The sequence below is a fragment of the Ranitomeya variabilis genome, chromosome 3 (assembly GCF_051348905.1).
Source record: "Ranitomeya variabilis isolate aRanVar5 chromosome 3, aRanVar5.hap1, whole genome shotgun sequence".
NCBI classification, from domain to species: Eukaryota; Metazoa; Chordata; class Amphibia; order Anura; family Dendrobatidae; genus Ranitomeya; species Ranitomeya variabilis.
The window spans coordinates 365,343,006-365,364,135 of NC_135234.1; positions in this window are offsets into that span (position 1 = coordinate 365,343,006).

A 21,130-nucleotide genomic window follows, 5' to 3' on the forward strand; every position below is an offset into this window, starting at 1 on the left:
GATTTCAGTTTAAGACGTGAGTCGGGTGTGCTGTGTCCCTGGACATATATCTCCTGCATATACACTTATAATCATTGTATATTCTATGTATCTGGGAATTCATATTTGATCCTTGGGTAATCCTAGGTGGATGATTTTAGGTGTACATGTAAGGAGGTGGCAGGGACTTTCGTCTTGCCCCTCTCTCCTATATGCCGGTCCCATGCACCTTATGCGGTACACGGATGGTGTACCTATGTTTTACTGTGAAATGTCCATGTGTATTGTTGCTGTATTATAGTTAAATTGTTGTACTATGTAAAGTTCCCTTTACGTGAACGCCGGGTCCCAAACGTTCTGTGGTCCTCTACAAGAGGGGAACCGAGTAGCCTCTGTCAAAAAGCAAGGGCCCAGGGGGCCGTAGGAATGGCCTCTGATGGGGAGGCAAGCCCACAGCAGGAGGCTCAGCGTGTTGAATGGCTGGCTGTTACGGCTGCAGCTTCTGAAGAGGTACAGGAGAGAGTGGCACCTAGACACAGTGAGGTGGCCACAAATGTTACAGCAGAGCCAGAGGCTCTGGGAGCTGTAGGACCGCCTCTGGAGGGGATGCGGAGCCGGAGGAACAGTGAGGACTTTTCCTCCATCTGTTCCTCATCCCATATGTATATAGTTGTAAAGGGCCCGCATGCGGCCCACTACAGTAATCAGCGGCCATGCATAAACTGATGCAGCCCGTTAAGTAAAGTGTTTGAATGGTGACGGTTGCACCCGTGCGAAGGACCAGGGACTGTTCCATTTCCCTAAGAGGGCAGTGGGCCCTCTACGGCGTCAAAGGACTGAGGCATCAGGAATGGTCACCATGGTCACCGTTGAAGGACTGAATACTGTTTGTTCTCTGCTCCTCCAAGTTATTTGCGCACATTTGCACATCCCTTGAGGGATCACGGGCCTGACAACCCTATAAGGGTTAGCTGACTCTGCACCTGGAACTTTGTCCACTGTGGCTTATCTTGGACTGCCCCCTGTTGAGCTCAGTGCACCTATCTGCTGGTAAGCCCGTGGTCTGGTCAAAAAGAGGAGGGGAAGAGCTTGGTCCGGAGGACCCACTTTTGAGAGAGACTAAGACTCTTACATTTGAAGTTTTATTACTGTTTATAACTATCCAGAGATCGTTATGACCGGGGACGGCCATGTTTTAGGGGGGAGTGGTGTAAAGAGGTGGCAGGGACCCTTGTTTGCCCACTCTCTCCTATGTGCCAGTCCCTTGCACCTTAAGCAGTACTGGGATGGTGTACCTATGTTTTACTGTCTTACTGTGAAATGTCCATGTACACTCACCGGCCACTTTATTAGGTACACCTGTCCAACTTCTTGTTAACACTTAATTTCTAATCAGCCAATCACATGGCGGCAACTCAGTGCATTTAGGCATGTAGACATGGTCAAGACAATCTCCTGCAGTTCAAACCGAGCATCAGTATGGGGAAGAAAGGTGATTTGAGTGCCTTTGAACGTGGCATGGTTGTTGGTGCCAGAAGGGCTGGTCTGAGTATTTCAGAAACTGCTGATCTACTGGGATTTTCACGCACAACCATCTCTAGGGTTTACAGAGAATGGTCCGAAAAAGAAAAAAAATCCAGTGAGCGGCAGTTCTGTGGGCGGAAATGCCTTGTTGATGCCAGAAGTCAGAGGAGAATGGGCAGACTGGTTCGAGCTGATAGAAAGGCAACAGTGACTCAATTCGCCACCCGTTACAACCAAGGTAGGCCTAAGAGCATCTCTGAACGCACAGTGCGTCGAACTTTGAGGCAGATGGGCTACAGCAGCAGAAGACCACACCGGGTACCACTCCTTTCAGCTAAGAACAGGAAATTGAGGCTACAATTTGTACAAGCTCATCGAAATTGGACAGTAGAAGATTGGAAAAACGTTGCTTGGTCTGATGAGTCTCGATTTCTGCTGCGACATTCGGATGGTAGGGTCAGAATTTGGCGTAAACAACATGAAAGCATGGATCCATCCTGCCTTGTATGGAGCATCTTTGGGATGTGCAGCCGACAAATCTGCGGCAACTGTGTGATGCCATCATGTCAATATGGACCAAAATCTCTGAGGAATGCTTCCAGCACCTTGTTGAATCTATGCCACGAAGAATTGAGGCAGTTCTGAAGGCAAAAGGGGGTCCAACCCGTTACTAGCATGGTGTACCTAATAAAGTGGCCGGTGAGTGTATATTGTTGCTATATTATGTTTGCATTGTTGTACTATAACAAAATACCAAAGAGAAACACCCTCACACAAGAGCCAAAAAAATTATAAAAGTATATAAATTTTATTAATACATACAAGACAAGATAAAAACAACAGTAAAGGTACTCAGGGCAGTAACCACCAGTGCAGCAGCAACAGTGGGTCACCCACAGGAAACAACCTCAATATAGACAAATAAAGCAGTAAACAACTACTGTAACAAAGGAATCCAACTCAATATTACATAAATATAAATATAAGTGGGATGCAAAATAAGTACATGTGTAACATGACATCCATCAAAATAATTTGTTCACATAAAGTATAACATATATCTGTACACATGAAACTTTATAACATACCCGTAAGGAGATAAGACAGTCAGCCAAACAGCCTAACAAAACGCTGTAAGTACTGCATAGATGTAAAGTTGAAACATAATTACCAGGAGGAAGAACCCGGGGACCCACCACACCCACACATCCCACCCACTCAGTTTTTGAATTTTTGTGTTTTGCTCCCTTGCTTCCCAGAGCCATAACTTTTTTATTTTTCAGTCAAAATGGCCATGTGAGGGCTTGTTTTTTGTGGAACAGGTTGTACTTTTGAACGACACAATTGGTGTTTTTTTCCATGATCACTAAATGCTAAAACTGAGCTCCCATTATGATTCTCCAGATCATTACACTTGTTCGAAACGAGGAAGATGCCACTATATCACTGAACACGTTTCGAACACGTGTAGTGTTCTTAATCCTCAGCGAGGATTAAGATCACTACACGTGTTCGAAACGTGTTCAGTGATATAATGGCATCTTCCTCCGGCATACACCAGCTTATGTCCAACAACTAAATCTCCCTTCTTTTAATATTATGGAATAAAGGTTTTTTTTATTTTATATCCGGAGCTGGAAAACCCTTTTGTCTCTTTTTCCACTACTAGGACAAATCCTTTCTTGATCAAAATGTTTGGCCTCCATAAAATAATAAAACTTATATTCACCATTCCTGTGATGTCGGTGCTCGTGGTCCTGGGGCTCTCATGTGGTTGTTGTGAGTTGCGCCCCCGCATCACTGTCTACACCTTCGAGCAAATTGAACATGAAGAGGAAGTCCAAGGTGCAGATGATCTTGGAGTTCATCTTCCTGCTCAATTAGACAGGAGGTGGGGAACATTGATGCCAGCACTGATTGTGCGCCAGCATCACAACAACAGTATGGAAGGCCTGGGACTGCGAGTGCTCACACCATTGGAATGGCACCAGTATGGAAGGTGAGTATAATCCCTAGCAAGAACTGGACAACTTCTTTAATATTCCATAGTTGCACACTCTCTCTCTCTGTTTCCTTGGGTGTCCTATCAACTCTTTATGGTAGTATTTCTTGTACTTTGCACACATTTTTTTTTTCCCGCCCTTCATCTTCCTGTCTTCCAGGCCTCCTTTTGAATTTGAACTCCAACTCCTCGGAGGATGGTACCCTAGGTCTTTGGCACCCATTTTGGTCTATACATATCTCCATGTACCAGTGTGTATAATCTGTTATTTTTTGGGGGGTTTTTTTTACACTTGATAAAGATACCAGCACAGCATTAAAACGCGTAGTGGACAATAAAGAAAGTTCTAAGAATATTGCAGCAACAGACTTGTTATACTGTATTTGTAACCTCCATGTTTATAAACTGTTTTCGATGTTATTGCTGCCTTTATCCAGGACATTCAGTCTTTACACTGCAATCACATGGGCTCTCTGGGATTTACATCCACATTTCATCCATCAACTTCACACTCTCTGGTAGGCATTAGGTCTTAAGTAGTGTTCACACAGGCAATGCAGTTTTGGTCTAAACACGTGCCGTTTTTACTGCTTTCCACAAGTTGCACAGCACTAAAACAAACTGATAAGCATAAATCCCTAGCCTTGTCCAGGCGCTAACTAAACAGAAAAGATTCAGAGTACCCTTACACGGCTGAGCTAGCCCCAGCTCGGTCAAATAAAACAGCTATTGTCCATAGCAACCAGTGATACTTGCGATTTTCTACACATTACCTGTGCAGACTCTTTTCAGAGGGGGATTTAGGCCTATCTCTCTCTTCAGCTCCAAGACACATCCAGTCTGGTCGTTTCCTGAGCTGACTGACTAAGTAGACCAGATAGCCTGGTTAAATGCAGGGCTAAGCAGAAGATCTAATCAAAGCCTGCAGAGCTAGGATTTAACCCCAGCCTACCTGGCATTGCTACAGTGTGAACATGGCCTTAATGGATTTGGTCATGCTCATCCCGCCCCAGCTGTGTCCGTTTTGGAAAAGTTTCCCAAAACTAGTGTGAATACACCAAAAGTTTAAACTTTTTTGTGCTATTTCATGATGTGCAGAAATTTTGCAACATTTGAAGGTGTTTTACTCCAGAAATCTAGCATAAATACCTTATCGCCTATGTATACCAGTTTTCTCTGCAGATTTGATCATAAAGCATCTACCTTAAATGCCTCAGTAAAGCACAATTCAAGTGTTTTGATTTATTGGAAAATGATGAGGCACACAAAGAAAATTTCAAATAGAAATAGTACAAGAAAACAAATATTATAGAGCTCTTTAGTATTTAACTTTGAAAGGATAACATATGAAATAGAAGCTGTGTCCTCGCATTATGGAGTTAATAGTAAAATGCACTGCACAAATAGTACCCATGAACTGGAAATAATGAGAGCCCTGTTTGCTTAGCTGTGAATGGATAGCTAACTGGCTTCTCACGATTCGCACATAACTATTGACAGTTCAGTAGGGCAAACCTACATTATCATACATTAGTGTAGAAACAAGCACACAGCTCTTCTCCAAAATCTCAGAAGGGGCATACAAATACTGCAATAAAGCTTTTAATGCCATGACAGCTTAATGTCAGCAAGCCCATATAAATTATTAACCCATACACATTAGTCCAAAATTGGACAAACCAGCCGATTGAATTTAGCACCCTATCCCTTGGTTGAAAGGAGATGAGCTGTCACCATAAGTGCCTGGCAGTTTCTTATTAAACTCTCCCTATTAAAAACACATATCAGATTGGCCACACTGGGAGGATTGAAAGCAATAGCTGTTGGTTGTTCAGTTTACAGCTATTGAAAGTGCATAGTAACTTAAGAGACAACCTCTTTAAATAAATACAATTATTTGATGAAGCATATCTGTCAGTCTTCTAATATAATTGGAGAGCAAAAGCACAAAAAGAGGATTCAGAGATCCTCCAAAAATTAGGAAAAAACAGCAAAACAAGGCAGAGGTTCTTACCTGCCTAGGCCTCCAAACAAATGCACTAACTAACAGGATGCAGTGGACCCATGTGGTTAAAATAGAAACAACACAGGTGCAGCATAACCGATGAGGCAGCCACTCACCAGCTACGAAACTAATGGAGGGGGTGGCTGCTTGATCTAATATAATTGGAGCCATTTAAAAACATGGATGATATGGGAATGAATTGACAGTCACTGCTTTGAGATCTGTGGCCTCTCAGCAACTACGATGGGTATATTGTGATGGTCACCAGCTCACTTGTGAATATTTCTCATGTTAAAACATTCCACAATAATATTGAGGTTCTTGTGTGTGTTTAGTGTATATATGTTTTAGTTGATGTGTCATTCCTGGGTGATGTGTCAAATTGATTCCGTTGTCTCCTCTAATATGATTCTCCTAATTAATACATGTTACACTTGCTATGATGTCTTTGGCTTTGCTGAAGGGGCAGTCCCTCGACGCTGCACTTTCTTGGACGAGTCCAATCTAATTCCCGTGTAATAGATCCAAGAAATAGAATTCCTGTCATCTATCTCACATTACAGAGCCTCAGTGTATCCTTTGAGAGTTAGATTGAGCAATGTCCCCTGCCTCCTGCTTTTGATAGCTTTCTCTGTTTGCTCTTGCAAGCAGGATCATTGAAGTCAGGCTGAAGCTGCATCTCATAGAATACACTGAAGTTGGAGCGCCCCCGTTAGGGCAGTGGGGTACTTGGTACTGGGTCCTTCGGTTCTCAAGGGGGATGTCACGGTGGCTGACCTGGTCCGTGGCCCTAGGGACGTCCGTTGTAAAAGAGGGAAAGGTCTTTAAAGGGATATGTTCGTGACGCCACCTGTGGTATTCGGTCAGGGTGACCGACGCTGCTTTATGGGGTCCGCTGGGGTGATGTTATGGCAGCTAGATGGTATACCTTCCCACAGGTGAAGTGTATCCCCAGGGCTTCCCAGAGTGTAGATGGTGGATGGTGAGAGGTGCAGTGAAGAACGAGGACACAAGGTTGCAGTCGCTTTACCTTTTTACTGAAGGCTTCAGCGTCCACAGTCCAGAGCACTGGATCACAGAGCAGACAGAGTCCGGCCGGTCTGAAGGCAAATCCAGAGTCCCCTTATCCAGGTGGAAGTCAGTAGCCTTCCTCTAGCGCCTGGGTGCTGTAGTACCTTACTGCTGAGCCTCTCATAAGGTCCTCACAACTGTTGTAGATGTTCTAGATGTTATGTCTCTTTCTCTGTCTCCCAGATGGTAAGGATAAGACAAACCCGTATGACTGATGGCCTGAGGCTTTTTACAGGGACTCTAGCACGCTCCGGCCCCCACAAGTTGCCACACTGCCTCCTGGGTATAGGGCGGATCAGTAACTTGGAATTAGCTGTCCTGCCGGTCTCTGGAGCAAGGCATAGAGACTGTTGCTCCCTCGGTGTTCCGGCTACTGGATCCTGCACCTCAGAAGGAGGCAGCCTTTACAGGGCAGAACTCCTTCTGGTTTCCTCTCCTTTTTGCTATGACTTCGTTTCTCACCCTCTACAATATAATTTGCTGTTTGTGTCTCTTTCTTAGGATGTTGCCGCACGCCGGGCCGACGCAGCTCCATGGCCTTCTGTCTAGGCCTCTGACAGGATCCCACCCCTGTCAGGGACCACTCTGTCTGCAGCTCTTAGATGTTCCTCCTTCCCCTCTGTCTGCCTGACAGGTACTGCCTGGGTGAAGCCCAGTAAGCTTCTGACTCACTTCCTATCCAGACCACCAGTTTTCCCTAATTGTGAAGAGTGCCCTAATAAATAGGAGCATGGCTCCCTCTGGTGGACTGGAGGGTGGAGTGTGTTGTATGGTTTGTGATACCTGGTAAAGAGATCTCCTTTATTGCCTTCAGACGTAACATCACTCCCCCTGGTGGAAGAATGACATTACTGCAACGACCAGTACCCTGGGGCGCTGCACTCCCCCCCTGCTAAATCTAGTACTCCCGGACTGGGAAAAGAAAACAACAATACATGAGCAAAAGACATGCAAATTTTTGAAATGCTATAAAACAAGTTAATTTAACTGTGCTTCCCTTTATGGGAGGTGAGAACACTTGAACGTTACAAACAAGAACATATTTACATTGCTAGCTTGTTTCTATAAATTGACCATACCAATAACAGATGTACTAACTAACTATTAAATGTAATTACCCATACAGGTATACTAATTATTTTATTTAAGTGCAAAACAGTATTCCTCTCTAAGTGCAAACTTTCAACTAACCCACACGGGTTTACTTTATTCAATTGCAGATCAGTCTATCAACCCCCACGGGCTCACTGCATTTTCTTTCAGTTTATTTAAAGTACATTATACCAGATTATCTAACTTTAACTCTATAACATTATTACTATCTAAATTTCTAGCTTTACCCGCTATATTACCCTGTAATATATTAACTTCTTAGCAAAGTGCAATCATTCAGCATTCCCTTTAAGAGCGAATAACATTCAAGTCTGTCAATGAGGTAGTGCAAACAATCACATCAAGATTCAAGTCAGTTTTACCAACATGAGTGACGTGATGCGAGGGACCCGTCACGAACCCCCAACGTTGGTTTGGGTGGGCTACAAGACGTGTATCCTGACCCGGAATTCTGCCACACCAACGGGTTTTTCTTCAGGTCTGTAAAGCAAAGCAATTATTATTTTTTTTTTACAACAAGATTAATAGCAGTCTCCACTGGAGGCAGTCTTTGTAAAAGCCTCCTTTGTAAAACCAGTAGGAAGCACCCTTAAGAAGGTGCCAACTATATACAAGGACAGTATCTGATCATGTGCAGTTCATGATTCTGCAGTTCATAGAAACAATAAAGAAACTTGCGCAAAACTAAGGATCCCTTTAAACAGGGGACCCCTTTAAGAGTTAACCCTGGATGGGTTTAAAGTAGAAAAAGGAAAGTCTGGAACTATTTACAATCTTTTCAGTCAACGTTTACTTAGACGGCTTCCAGGGCTTTACCTGGCACATAATCCTTCCTGGCCTGGGAAGGGTAGGGTCCAGGGTTACACCTGGTGCCAGATAAACCCTGTTGTTCTGTCTCTCATGAATCGTGAGGTCATGGGCCACAATGGAAGTTTGCGTAGCTTGGTGGTGAGCATTTGCTACGACAGGGGCTGCGGCGGCTGTATCAGCAGTGAGTTAATTTTCCTGGACCCTAGGTATCGCCATAAGGGCCGCACATCTCTGAACATCCCGAGCCCACCAACCGTTTCCCTTCCGGTAACGGATGTAGGTCACAGCATTCCCGGGGTACAAGTGTGGGTCTGAGTATTCTCCTCTGAGGCAGGGTTCCACTTCATCCCGGGTGATGTGGACCCTCACTGGCAATCCGATCTCTTGGATGAAACCTTTCCCCTTCTGGAGGTGGAAGAATACTACGACACCCCATTTTGGTGGAAAGTCATCCTGCAAGTCGCCCCGGGCCTCTTGTGCCACTTCCTCCCTATACTGCGAGATTAAATGTCACTGGTATTCTCCTCAGGGGAGGACCCTGAGGTCATGCCCTTGTGATCTGGGGCCTGGTAGTGAGGCCGTCGGGGTTTCAGCAGTCGTAGCGGGGGAAGGAGCAGTCTCAGGGGGCAGGCAAATCCCTGGGATGCGGTTGTGTCTGGTACCTGCACGCAATGTGGCTCCACCGACGCCGTTCTACTCCTCCGCGGAAGGTGCCAGGATTAGTGGCGGCATGGACGGTGACATAGACAGCTCTGAGAGGTCCACACTCTCCAGCAACGGCATGTCTCGATACTCCTCCGGTAACGGAGGTCAGTGTTGGGTCGGCTCGCTTCTGCTCAGGTGCCCGGGAGTCGCCATGTCTGCTCCTTCTTCGTCCTTTTCCCGCTCTCTTCTCCGGGGGCGGTTTCTGTTTCTTTGTCTCCGCCCACCATTGAGGATCAGGAGGCGGATCTCGGCTGCTGACAGACACGTCCTCAAGGTACAGAGATATTTAGACTGGGCAGCCATTTTTTTCGCGCTTCTCAGTTCGTTCACACCCACGACGAGACGCCCTTCTTCTTCTCTTGCGCTCCTCATGGCGTTGTAATGGTGGCAGTTTTGGCGGGAATTTTGGCAGTCTTTTGCAACACACACTCCTTTAGCAAATAACAGTTCAAATACAATTCTGGCACAGTTCTTAGGCACACATGACCTGATTTTCAGGCTTAAGTAGATCCTGTTTGTGATGCCAAAGTTGGAGCGCCCCCGTTAGGGCAGTGGGGTACTTGGTACCGGGTCCTTCGGTTCTCAAGGGGGATGTCACGGTGGCTGACCCAGTCCGTGGCCCTAGGGACGTCCGTTGTAAAAGAGGGAAAGGTCTTTAAAGGGATATGTTCGTGATGCCCCCTGTGGTATTCGGTCAGGGTGACCGACCCTGCTTTAAGGGGTCCGCTGGGGTGATGTTATGGCAGCTAGATGGTATACCTTCCCACAGGTGAAGTGTATCCCCAGGGCTTCCCAGAGTGTAGATGGTGGATGGTGAGAGGCGCAGTGAAGAACGATGACACAAGGTTGCAGTCTCTTTACCTTTTTACTGAAGGCTTCAGCGTCCACAGTCCAGACACTATGTCCCATGCGGCTGCAGAGATTTTGCTGGAGTCCTGACAGCGACCACAGCAAAGGCACTGGCTGGCCTCCTTCATTCACAGTAGCCCTTATACTAATTATATGTGTGTGTAAAAATGGCTGAAAAGCTGGCTTCTTATGCCATCAGAGTTCACAGACATTTGTGATGCCTGACTTTGCAGGGCACCACACATGGGCTCAACTCAATTAGCAAGCATAATGTAAGTGAATATGAAACTCAAGCATTTTTCTGGAGGACGGACTCTCTGTCTCTCCACTGTCAGAACACCTCCCTGGAGTTGTACAGCTCACAGTCTGGCTGACAGAGGAGTCCCTGCGATCCCCGTAAGGGAATACCCTGCTACAGTAAGGCACACAGCTCAGATGATTCCAATGAGCTTCTTAGGGGGACCCGAGAACTTGAGCACCACGTGATACTTGGCTCTCTTCAATATTCGATCAAGCACCCTGATGCTCGATTGAGAATCGAGCAGTGCCGAGCATGCTTGCCCATCTCTAGTAATGATGTCATTGGGTAGTTCACAGGAAGTCATAAAATCATAAAATGTTAGCGTTGGAAGGGACCTCCAGGGTCATCCTGTCCAACCCCCTGCTTAATGCAAGATTCACTAAACCATCTCAGACAGATGTTTGACCAGCCACTGTTTCAAGACTTCCATTGAAGGAGAACTCACCACCTCTTGTGGCAGCCTGTTCCACTCATTGATTACCCTCACTGTCGAAAAGCTTTTTCTAATATCTAATCTGTATCTTCTCCCTTTCAGTTTCATTCCATTGCTTCTTGCGTTTCCATGTGCAAATGAGAATAAGGATGATCCCTCTACACTGTGACATCCCTTCAAATATTTGTAGACAGCTATTAAGTCTCCTCTTAGCTTTCTTTTTAGCAAGCTAAACATTCCCAGATCCTTTAACCATTCCTCGTAGGACATACTTTGCAGTCCGCTTATCATCCTGGTAGCTCTTCTCTGAATTTGCTCCCATTTTTCAATGTCTTTTTTAAAATGTGGTGCCCAGAACTGGACATAATATTCCTGATGCATCCTGACCCAGAAGGAGCAGAGGGGAATAATTACTTCACGTGATCTTAGGCTACGTTCACATTTGCGGTCAGCGCCGCAGCGTCGGGTGCCGCAGCGGCGCCGCATGCGTCATGCGCCCCTATATTTAACATGGGGGCGCATGGACATGCGTTGTGCTGCGTTTTGCGCCGCATGGCCGCAAGCGTTGGACGCAAGAAACGCTTCAAGTTGCATTTTTTTTGCGTCCAACTTTCGGCCAAAAAGGACGCATGCGGCGCAAAACGCAGCGTTTTAGCGTGCGTTTTGCCGCGTTTTTGTTTGCGTTGTGCGCTGCGGTGCCGACGCTGCGGCGCACAACGCAAATGTGAACGTAGCCTAAACTCTATATTTCTCTTAATATATCCTAGAACTGTGTATACCTTTTTTGCTGCTGCATCACACTGTTCACTCATATGCAGTCTGTGATCTATTAGTAAGTACGGTATATCCAAGTCTTTTTCACATGTGCTGTTGCTTAGTTCTATTCCTTCCATTCTGTAGAGTTAATTTTCGTTTTTCTTGACCAGATGTAGAATCTTGCATTTATCCCTTTTAAATACCAATCAATTAGTTGCTGCCCATTGTTCAAACTTATCTAGATCCTTCTGAATCCTTTCTCTGTATTCCCTAGTGTTAGATATCCCTCCTAGATTTGCATTGTCTGCAAATTTGATCAGTTTGCTTTCAGTTCCCTTATAATAATAATAATTTTTATTTATATAGCGCCAACATATTCCGCAGCACTTTACAATTAAGCGGGGACATGTACAAACAATAAATTCAGTACGAGTTAAGACAATTTAAACAGTGACATTAGGAGTGAGGTCCCTGCTCGCAAGCTTACAATCTACAAGGAAATGGGGGGACACAATAGGTGAAAAGTGCTTGTTATTTCAGGTCTGGCAATTATAATACATAGGGATTTTCATACAAAGCTGCATGATCCGGTCATCAGCCCGTGTGTTTAAGTGCAATAGTCAAGTATCAAGTGCAGTTATCATGTGCATGGAGGGTGTGGAGACAGATGAATAGTAGGGTGCAGATTTAGAGTAATATTTGGAAGGAGGGAACAGGGCAAAGTTAGTTTACTGAGTAGTTGATGTGGTAGGCTTGTTTGAAGAGATGGGTTTTCAAAGCGCGCTTGAATAGGTCGAGGCTAGGTATTAGTCTGATCGTCTGGGGAAGTGCATTCCAGAGAGCTGGCGCAGCACGAGAGAAGTCTTGGAGACGGAGGTGTGAGGTTCGGATTACAGGGGATGTTAGTCTTAGGTCATTTGTAGAATGGAGGGCACGTGTAGGGCAATAGACAGAGATGAGAGAGGAGATATAAGGCGATGCAGAACTGTGGAGAGCTTTGTGGGTGAGAGAGATGAGTTTATACTGGACCCTGTAGCGAATGGGTAGCCAGTGTAATGACTGGCACAAGATGGAGGCATCGGTGAAGCGGCTGGACAGAAATATGACTCTGGCTGCAACATTCAAGATGGATTGGAGAGGAGAAAGTTTGGTAAGAGGGAAACCGATTAGAAGAGAGTTGCAGTAGTCCAGACGAGAATGAATAAGAGCGACATAAGAGTCTTAGCAGTTTCAACGGTGAGAAAAGGTCGGATTCTGAAGATGTTTTTAAGATGCAGGTGACAAGAGCGAGTGCGTGATCGGATATAGGGAGTAAATGAAAGTTCGGTGTCGCATATGACCCCAAGACAGCAGGCATGCTGCTTGGGAGTTATGGTTGAACCCTCCAGGGTAATTTCGATGTTGGGTAGAGTGAGGTTAGTAGAAGGGAGAAACACAAGAAGTTCCGTTTTGGAGAGATTTAATTTCAGGTAGAGGGAGGACATGATGTTAGAGACAGCAGACAGACAATCCTTGGTATTTTGAATTAGGGTAGCGGTGATGTCGGGGGAAGAAGTGTATAATTGGGTGTCATCAGCATAGAGATGATAGTGGGACCCAAATCTGCTGATTGTTTGTCCAATAGGGGCAGTGTATAGAGAGAAGAGGAGAGGGTCTAGGACTGAGCCCTGCGGATTCCCGATAGTAAGGGAACGAGGAGAGGAAGAGGAGCCGACAAAAGATACAGTGAAGCAGCGGTCAGAGAGGTAGGAGGAGAACCAGCAGAGGGCTGTGTCCTTGAGGCCTATAGAGCGGAGCATAGTGAGGAGGAGCTGGTGATCCACAGTGTCAAATGCGGCAGAAAGATCCAGGAGAATCAGCAGAGAGCAATGACCTTTGGATTTAGCTGTTATTAGATCAATAGAGACTTTAGTGAGGGCAGTTTTAGTGGAGTGTAAAGAGCGGAAACCAGATTGTAAGGGGTCAAGAAGAGAGTTATCCGAGAGATAGCGGATTAGACGGGAGTGGACCAAGCGTTCCATGAGTTTAGAGATGAAGGAAAGGTTAGAGACAGGTCTGTAGTTAGCAGTGCAGTTCTGGTTCAGGGATGGCTTTTTAAGTAAAGGGGTTATGATGGCATGTTTAAATGAGGAGGGAAAGATACCTGAAGAAAGAGAGAGGTTAAATATTTTAGTCAGGTGAGTGGTGACCACTGGTGAGAGAGGCTGCAGGATATGTGAAGGAATGGGGTCATTGTTGCAGGTTGTAGGCCAAGCAAAAGGGAGGAGCTTGGAAACTTCTTCTTCTGAAACGGGCTCAAAGATGTCTAGTGAGCTTTAGGTGCGGCAGAGAAGGGGATCCAGGCACTGAGGAGATGGCAGTGAGCTATCCTGATGGATGTGGTTGATTTTTTCTAAGAAATAAGTGGTCAGATCCTCATCGCTGAGGTTGGTGATGGGGGCCTGTACTTTAGGTTTCAGGAGGGAGTTTAAGGTTTCAAAAAGTCGTTTTGGGTTGTTGGATAGTGAGGTGATGAGGGTGGTGAAGTAGGAGATTGTTTGGCCAGATAAAGGGCAGAGTTATAGGTTATGAGCATGAACTTATAGTGGATGAAGTCTTCTGCTAAGAGAGATTTTCTCCACTGCCGCTCTGCACACCTTGAGCAACACTGAAGAAACCGTGTTTGCATAGTGTGCCAGGGCTGCCATTGTCTGTGTCGGGTCTTTCTGCGTGTAGAAGGTGCTGCTTCATCTAGGGCATTCTTCAGTGTATTATTGAAGTGTGACAATGCTAAGTCTGGACAGGAGAGGGAGGAGATGGGGGCTAGAGATGTGTGGAGATTGTCCACAAGCTGCTAGGTATTAACCCGTTCATGACCCAGCCTATTTTGACCTTAATGACCTGGCCGTTTTTTGCAATTCTGACCAGTGTCCCTTTATGAGGTAATAACTCAGAAACGCTTCAACGGATCCTTGCGGTTCTGAGAGTTATGTGACACAAAATAGTTAATAAATAACATTACCCACATGTCTACTTTACATTAGCACAATTTTGGAAACAAATTTTTTTTTTCATAGGAAGTTATGAGGGTTAAAATTTGACCAGCGATTTCTCATTTTTACAACGAAATTTACAAAACCATTTTTTTTAGGGACCACCTCACATTTGAAGTCAGTTTGAGGGGTCTATATGGCTGAAAATACCCAAAAGTTACACCATTCTAAAAACTGCACCTCTCAAGGTACTCAAAACCACATTCAAGAAGTTTATTAACCCTTCAGGTGCTTCACAGCAGCAGAAGCAACATGGAAGGAAAAAATTAACATTTAACTTTTTAGTCACAAAAATGATCTTTTAGCAACAATTTTTTTAATTTTACCAAGGGTAAAAAGAGAAACTTGACTCCAAAAGTTATTGTACAATTTATCCTGAGTACGCCGATTGTCATGATCTCAATGGCAAGAGATCATAGCATAAGCATATATAGGAACTAGCTCTTGGAAGATGGGAACTGAGCTGACCATGAACTAAACCTTACACACAACTAGCAGTGGCCGGGTAGCATGCCTACGTTGATTCTAGATGCCCAGCACCAGCCGGAGGACTAAATAATGCTAGCAGAGGAAAATATTAGTCCTAGCTCACCTCTAGAGAAATACCCCAAAAGGAGACAGAGGCCCCCCACATGTATTGGCGGTGAATTAAGATGAAATAACAAACGTAGTATGAAAATAGGTTTAGCAAATTTGAGGTCCACTTACTACATAGCAGAAGACAGAAAGGACACTTTCATGGTCAGCTGAAAACCCTAATCAAAAACACCATCCAGAAATTACTTTAAAACTCTGGCATTAACTCATAACACCAGAGTGGCAATTCCTGTTCACAAGAGCTTTCCAGACACAGTAACGAAACTACAGCTGTGAACTGGAACCAAAATGCAAAAACAAACATGGACAAGAGTCCAACTTATCTAGTAGTTGTCTAGGAGCAGGAACAAGCACAGAGAGGCTTCTGATAACATTGTTGACCGGCAAGCAACTAACAGAGCAGCAAGGTTATATAGCGACTCCCACATGTATTGATGGGAACAGGTGAACAGAGAAGATGAAGACACCAGTTCAATACCACCAGTAGCCACCGGGGGAGCCCAGAATCAAAATTCACAACAGCCGATACCCCATATGTGGGGGGGAACCACTGTTTGGGCGCACAACAGGGCTCGGAAGGGAAGGAGCGCCATTTGACTATTTCAATGAAAAATTGGCTCCAATCTTTAGCGGACACCATGCCGCGTTTGGAGAGCCCCTGTGTGCCTAAACATTGGAGCTCCCCCACAAGTGACCCCATTTTGGAAACTAGACCCCCCAAGGAACTTATCTACATGCATAGTGAGCACTTTGAAACCCCAGGTGCTTCACAAATTGATCCGTAAAAATGAAAAAGTACTTTTTTTTCACAAAAAAATTCTTTAGCCTCAATTGTTTCATTTTCACATAGGCAACAGGATAAAATGGATCCTAAAATGTGTTGGGCAATTTCTCCTGAGTACACTGATACCTCATATGTGGTCACAAACCACTGTTTGGCTTGGAAGGGAAAGAGCGCCATTTGACTTTTGAATGAAAAATTGGCTCCAATCGTTAGCAGACACCATGTCGCGTTTGGAGAGCCCCTGTGTGCCTAAACATTGGAGCTCCCCCACATGTGACCCGATTTTGGAAACTAGACCCCCCAAGGAACTTATCTAGATGCATAGTGAGCACTTTGAAACCCCAGGTGCTTCACAAATTGATCCGTAAAAATGAAAAAGTACTTTTTTTTCACGAAAAAGTACTTTTTTTTCACAAAAAAGTTCTTTTAGCCTCAATTTGTTCATTTCCACATGGGCAACAGGATGAAATGGATCCTAAAATGTATTGGGCAATTTCTCCTGAGTACACCGATACCTCACATGTGGGTGTAAACCACTGTTTGGGCACACGGCAGGGCTCGGAAGGGAAGGAGCGCCATTTGACTTTTTGAATGAAAAATTAGCTCCAATCGTTAGCGGACACCATGTCGCGTTTGGAGAGCCCCTGTGTGCCTAAACATTGGAGCTCCCCCACAAGTGACCCCATTTTGGAAACTAGACCTCCCACTGAACTAATCTAGATGTGCGGTGACCACTTTAAACCCCCAAGTGCTTCACAGAAGTTTATAACGCAGAGCCGTGAAAATAAAAAATAATTTTTCTCTCCTCAAAAATTATTTTTTAGCACGCAATTTTTTATTTTCACAAGAGTAACAGGAGAAATTGGACCCGAAAAGTTGTTGACCAGTTTGTCCTGAGTACGCTGATACCCCATATGTGGGGGGGAACCACTGTTTGGGCACACGTCGGGGCTTGGAAGGGAAGCAGTGACGTTTTGAAATGCAGACTTTGATGGAATGGTCTGCAGGCGTCATGTTGCATTTGCAGAGCCCCTGATGTGCCTAAACAGTAGAAACCCCCCACAAGTGACCCCATATTGGAAACTAGACCCCCCAAGGAACTTATCTAGATGTGTGGTGAGCACTTTGAACCCCCAAATGCTTCACAGAAGTTTATAACGCAGAGCCGTGAAAATAAAAAATAATTTTTCATTCCTCAAAAATTATGTTTTAGCAAGCAATTTTTTATTTTCGTAAGGGTAACAGGAGAAATTGTACCCCAATAATTGTTGCCCAGTTTGTCCTGAGTATGTTGGTACCCCATATATGGGGGTAAACCACTGTTTGGGTGCACGTCGGGGCTCGGAAGGGAGGGAGCACCATTTGACTTTTTGAACGCAAGTTTGGCTGGAATCAATGGTGGCGCCATGTTGCGTTTGGAGACCCCTGATGTGCCTAAACAGTGGAAACCCCTCAATTCTAACTTCAACACTAACCCCAACACACCTCAAACCTTAATCCCAACTCTAGATATAACCCTAATCACAACCCTAACGCCAACACACCCCTAACCACAACCCTAACCCCAACACACCCCTAACTCTAATCCCAACCCTAACCCTAACCCTAATCCCAACCCTAACCACAACCCTAACCCCAACACACCCCTAACCCTAACCACAAGCCTAATCTTAACCCTATTTCCAACCCTAGCCCTAATTCCAACCCTAACTCTAATTCCAACCCTAACCCTAAGGCTATGTGCCCACATTGCGGATTCGTGTGAGATTTTTCCGCACCATTTTTGAAAAATCCGCAGGTAAAAGGCACTGCATTTTACCTTGAACAACAAATGGTCACCCAAAGGGTAACAGCAACAAAGAGATCCAGAATATTAATTAAGGCTTTTGTTGGAAAACTTAATAAAATGCATAAAATTGCCCAAGCACCTTAACATAAGGTGGAGGCTATGTGCAGTATATCACTTTGAAACATCAGTAGCATGGTAGTAGTTTCATAACAGCATATCAACTGAGTACACCTTTAGCTGCCTAAGCATACCCAAATTATAACAACAGTAGCAATGTACATAATCAGTTCATATAATCATATCTACCTGCAGACACAATATAATAAGAAAAAAGAGAGGTGCACCCTGACTGTAAATTAAATAAATATAGGGGTGCGATGCCTAGTCCAATAATATATATGACCAAAGGAGAGGAGAAAAAGGATTGGACTAATATAGGCTTGCACACCACAAAGTATAGAAAAGTTACAAACTTTATTAAACACCACAACAAACATAAAAACACTTAAAATGCCACAATCGTGTGTAAAACACCCCTATACAGTCATATTTTGTCTGCCAAAGAAATAAATGTATGAATCTACAAGCAAGCTCCCATACATAGATGCTACATGTATCGTAGCCCAATGTAGGAACAATGAAATCTAGAGGATAAAGACATCACTATTGGAATAAAGTTAAACACTGAACCACCTATGCATAAATACATGCAAAATAATGATGTAAAAATATGTCATGAAATATGAATATGCATACAGGGCTAACTGGGGGAACCGCTCGTGAGATAGAAAAGCAGGGCTCCTATGAAATTAGTAACCGCAGCATAATGACATAGATACTCAGCTGAATCTGAATTCTGATGGAAAACTGCTATGAATCTGCAGCGGCCAATCTGCTGCGGATCTGCAGCCAAATCCGCACCGTGTGCACATAGCCTAATTCTAACCCTAACTCTAGTTCTAACCCTAGCCCTAACCCTAGCCCTAACCCTAGCCCTAACCCTAACCCTAGCCCTAACCCTAGCCCAAACCCTAACCCTAGAGGGGGAAGAAAAAAAATATATATTTTCTTTATTTTATTATTGTCCCTACCTATGGGGGTGATAAACGGGTGGTTCATTTACTATTTTTTTTATTTTGATCACTGTGATAGGTTTTATCACAGTGATCAAAATGTACCTGGAATGAATCTGCCGGCCGGCAAATTCGGCGGGCGCACTGCGCATGCGCCCACCATTTTGGAAGATGGTGGCGCCCATGAAGAAGACGGATGGACACCGGGAGGCTCGATAAGTATGAGGGGGGAGATCTGAGCATGGGGGGATCGGAGCACGGGGGGGTGGATCGGACAGGAGGATGGAGGGGAGCAGACCACTGTACGGGACAGAAAGGAGGACTGGGGAGGAGATCGGTGGCGGTGGCGGGGGCAGATCAGCGTTTCCAGCCATGGCCGATGATATTGCAGCATCGGCCATGGCTGGATTGTAATATTTCACCACTTTTCATAGGTGAAATATTACAAATTGCTCTGATTGCCTGTTTCACTTTCAACAGCCAATCAGAGCGATCGTAGCCACGGGGGCGAAGCCACTTCCCCTGAGCTGAAGTACCACTCCCCCTGTCCCTGCAGATCGGGTGAAATTGGAGTTAACCCTTTCACCCGATCTGCAGGGACGCGATCCCTCCATGATGCCACATAGGCGTCACAGGTCGGATTGGCACCGACTTTCATGACGCCTATGTGGCGTCACAGGTCGGGAAGGGGTTAATGGTACGTGTATTCTGGTAAGTGTGGTAAGTGGGGGTGTCCCGGGTGAGGAGACAGAGAAGGAAAGAAGGTTGTGGTCCGAGAGCGGGAGAGGGGAGTTAGTAAATTTGTGCAGCGAGCCGGGACGGGAGAAAACCAGGTCCAGAGTATTCCCGTCCTCATGCGTAGGTGAATTAGTAAACTGTGAGAGGCCGAATGAAGAAGTTAGAGAAAGAAGATGAGAGGCAGATTGGGAGAGGGGATCATTGATGGGGATGTTAAAGTCTCTTATGATGAGGGCGGGGATGTCACAGGATAGAAAGTGAGTAAGCTAGGTGGCAAAGTGGTCTAGAAACTGACGGGAGGAGCCTGGAGGGCGATAAACAACCGCCACTCGCAAGGAGAAGGGCTTAAAGAGTCTGACGGCGTGGACTTCAAAGGAAGGAAATGTGAGTGAGGGAACCGGGGGGATGACCTGGAAAGCACATTGTGATGAAAGGAGCAAACCAACACCTCCACCCTGTCTGTTCTCAGGTCTGGTGGTATGTGAAAATTTCAGCCCACCAAACGAGAGAGCGGAAATGGCGGTGGTGTCTGAATGCTGGATCCAGGTTTCAGGAATAGCCAGAAGGTTAAGGGAATTAGAGAGGAAAAGATCGTGAATGTAAGTTAGTTTGTTACACACAGACCGTGCATTCCAGAGAGCACAGTGGAAAGCGATAGAAGGCATGCACTGAATGTTAATAAGATTAGCAGGGTTTCTATATGTAGCTGGAGGAGAGTAATGTATGCTGGTGGAGGGAGGCCCGGGGTTGGGGGAGATGTCACCTGCAACTAGTAGAAGGAGAAAAAACAGAAAGAGCAGGTGGTGGGATGATTTGTATGAACGTTTTGAGTGCTGCATGGCGGTAGTGGCTGATTTGGAGTGGGTAAGAAATGTCAGTAGAGCCTCAGAGTTATACATAGGAGAGGGGAGAAGGAAGGGTGGATATAGAGAGAGTGCCCAGAATGTGTTAAAGGGTGGGCGAGTTGTGAGAAAGCAGAAGTAAAAACAAATAAGAAGCAGATTGATATGATCAATGCATAATGTAGTATGACTGACCAAGAAGCATGATTGTTTGAAAAACTTATGCTCCTTACCTGTCTCCTGCCCTGTCCAACTGCCATTGTCTAACTGCCAAGCACTTTAAACTGTTGCACTTAAAATCTGTTGCACACGCGAACCCGCGCACGTGCTATCCCAGCCACACTAAATATATATGAAATGGAGTGACTGCTAGCATCAGGAACCAAATGGTCACAATCAGCAATTAACCAATTAGCATAAGGCCAGAGCAGGCATTACTATGCAGGGTAAACAACCAATGCTGAACAAGGCCATCAAGCAGTGGGACAAAAGGAAAAAAAAAGATAGCTTTAAAAACTTTAAACCCTTAACTAGATAATTTAGAAGAATGTTGAACAACACTGGGGCAAGGACAGAGCCTTTTTGCACCCCACTTGAAACACTATTCCAATTGGATGTGCAACCATTTATTACCTCTTTTAGAGTATGTTGACTGAGCCAATTTTGCACACACTGTACTAATTGTATTTGGCACGGAACTCTACAGTTGTGGCCAAAAGTATTGACA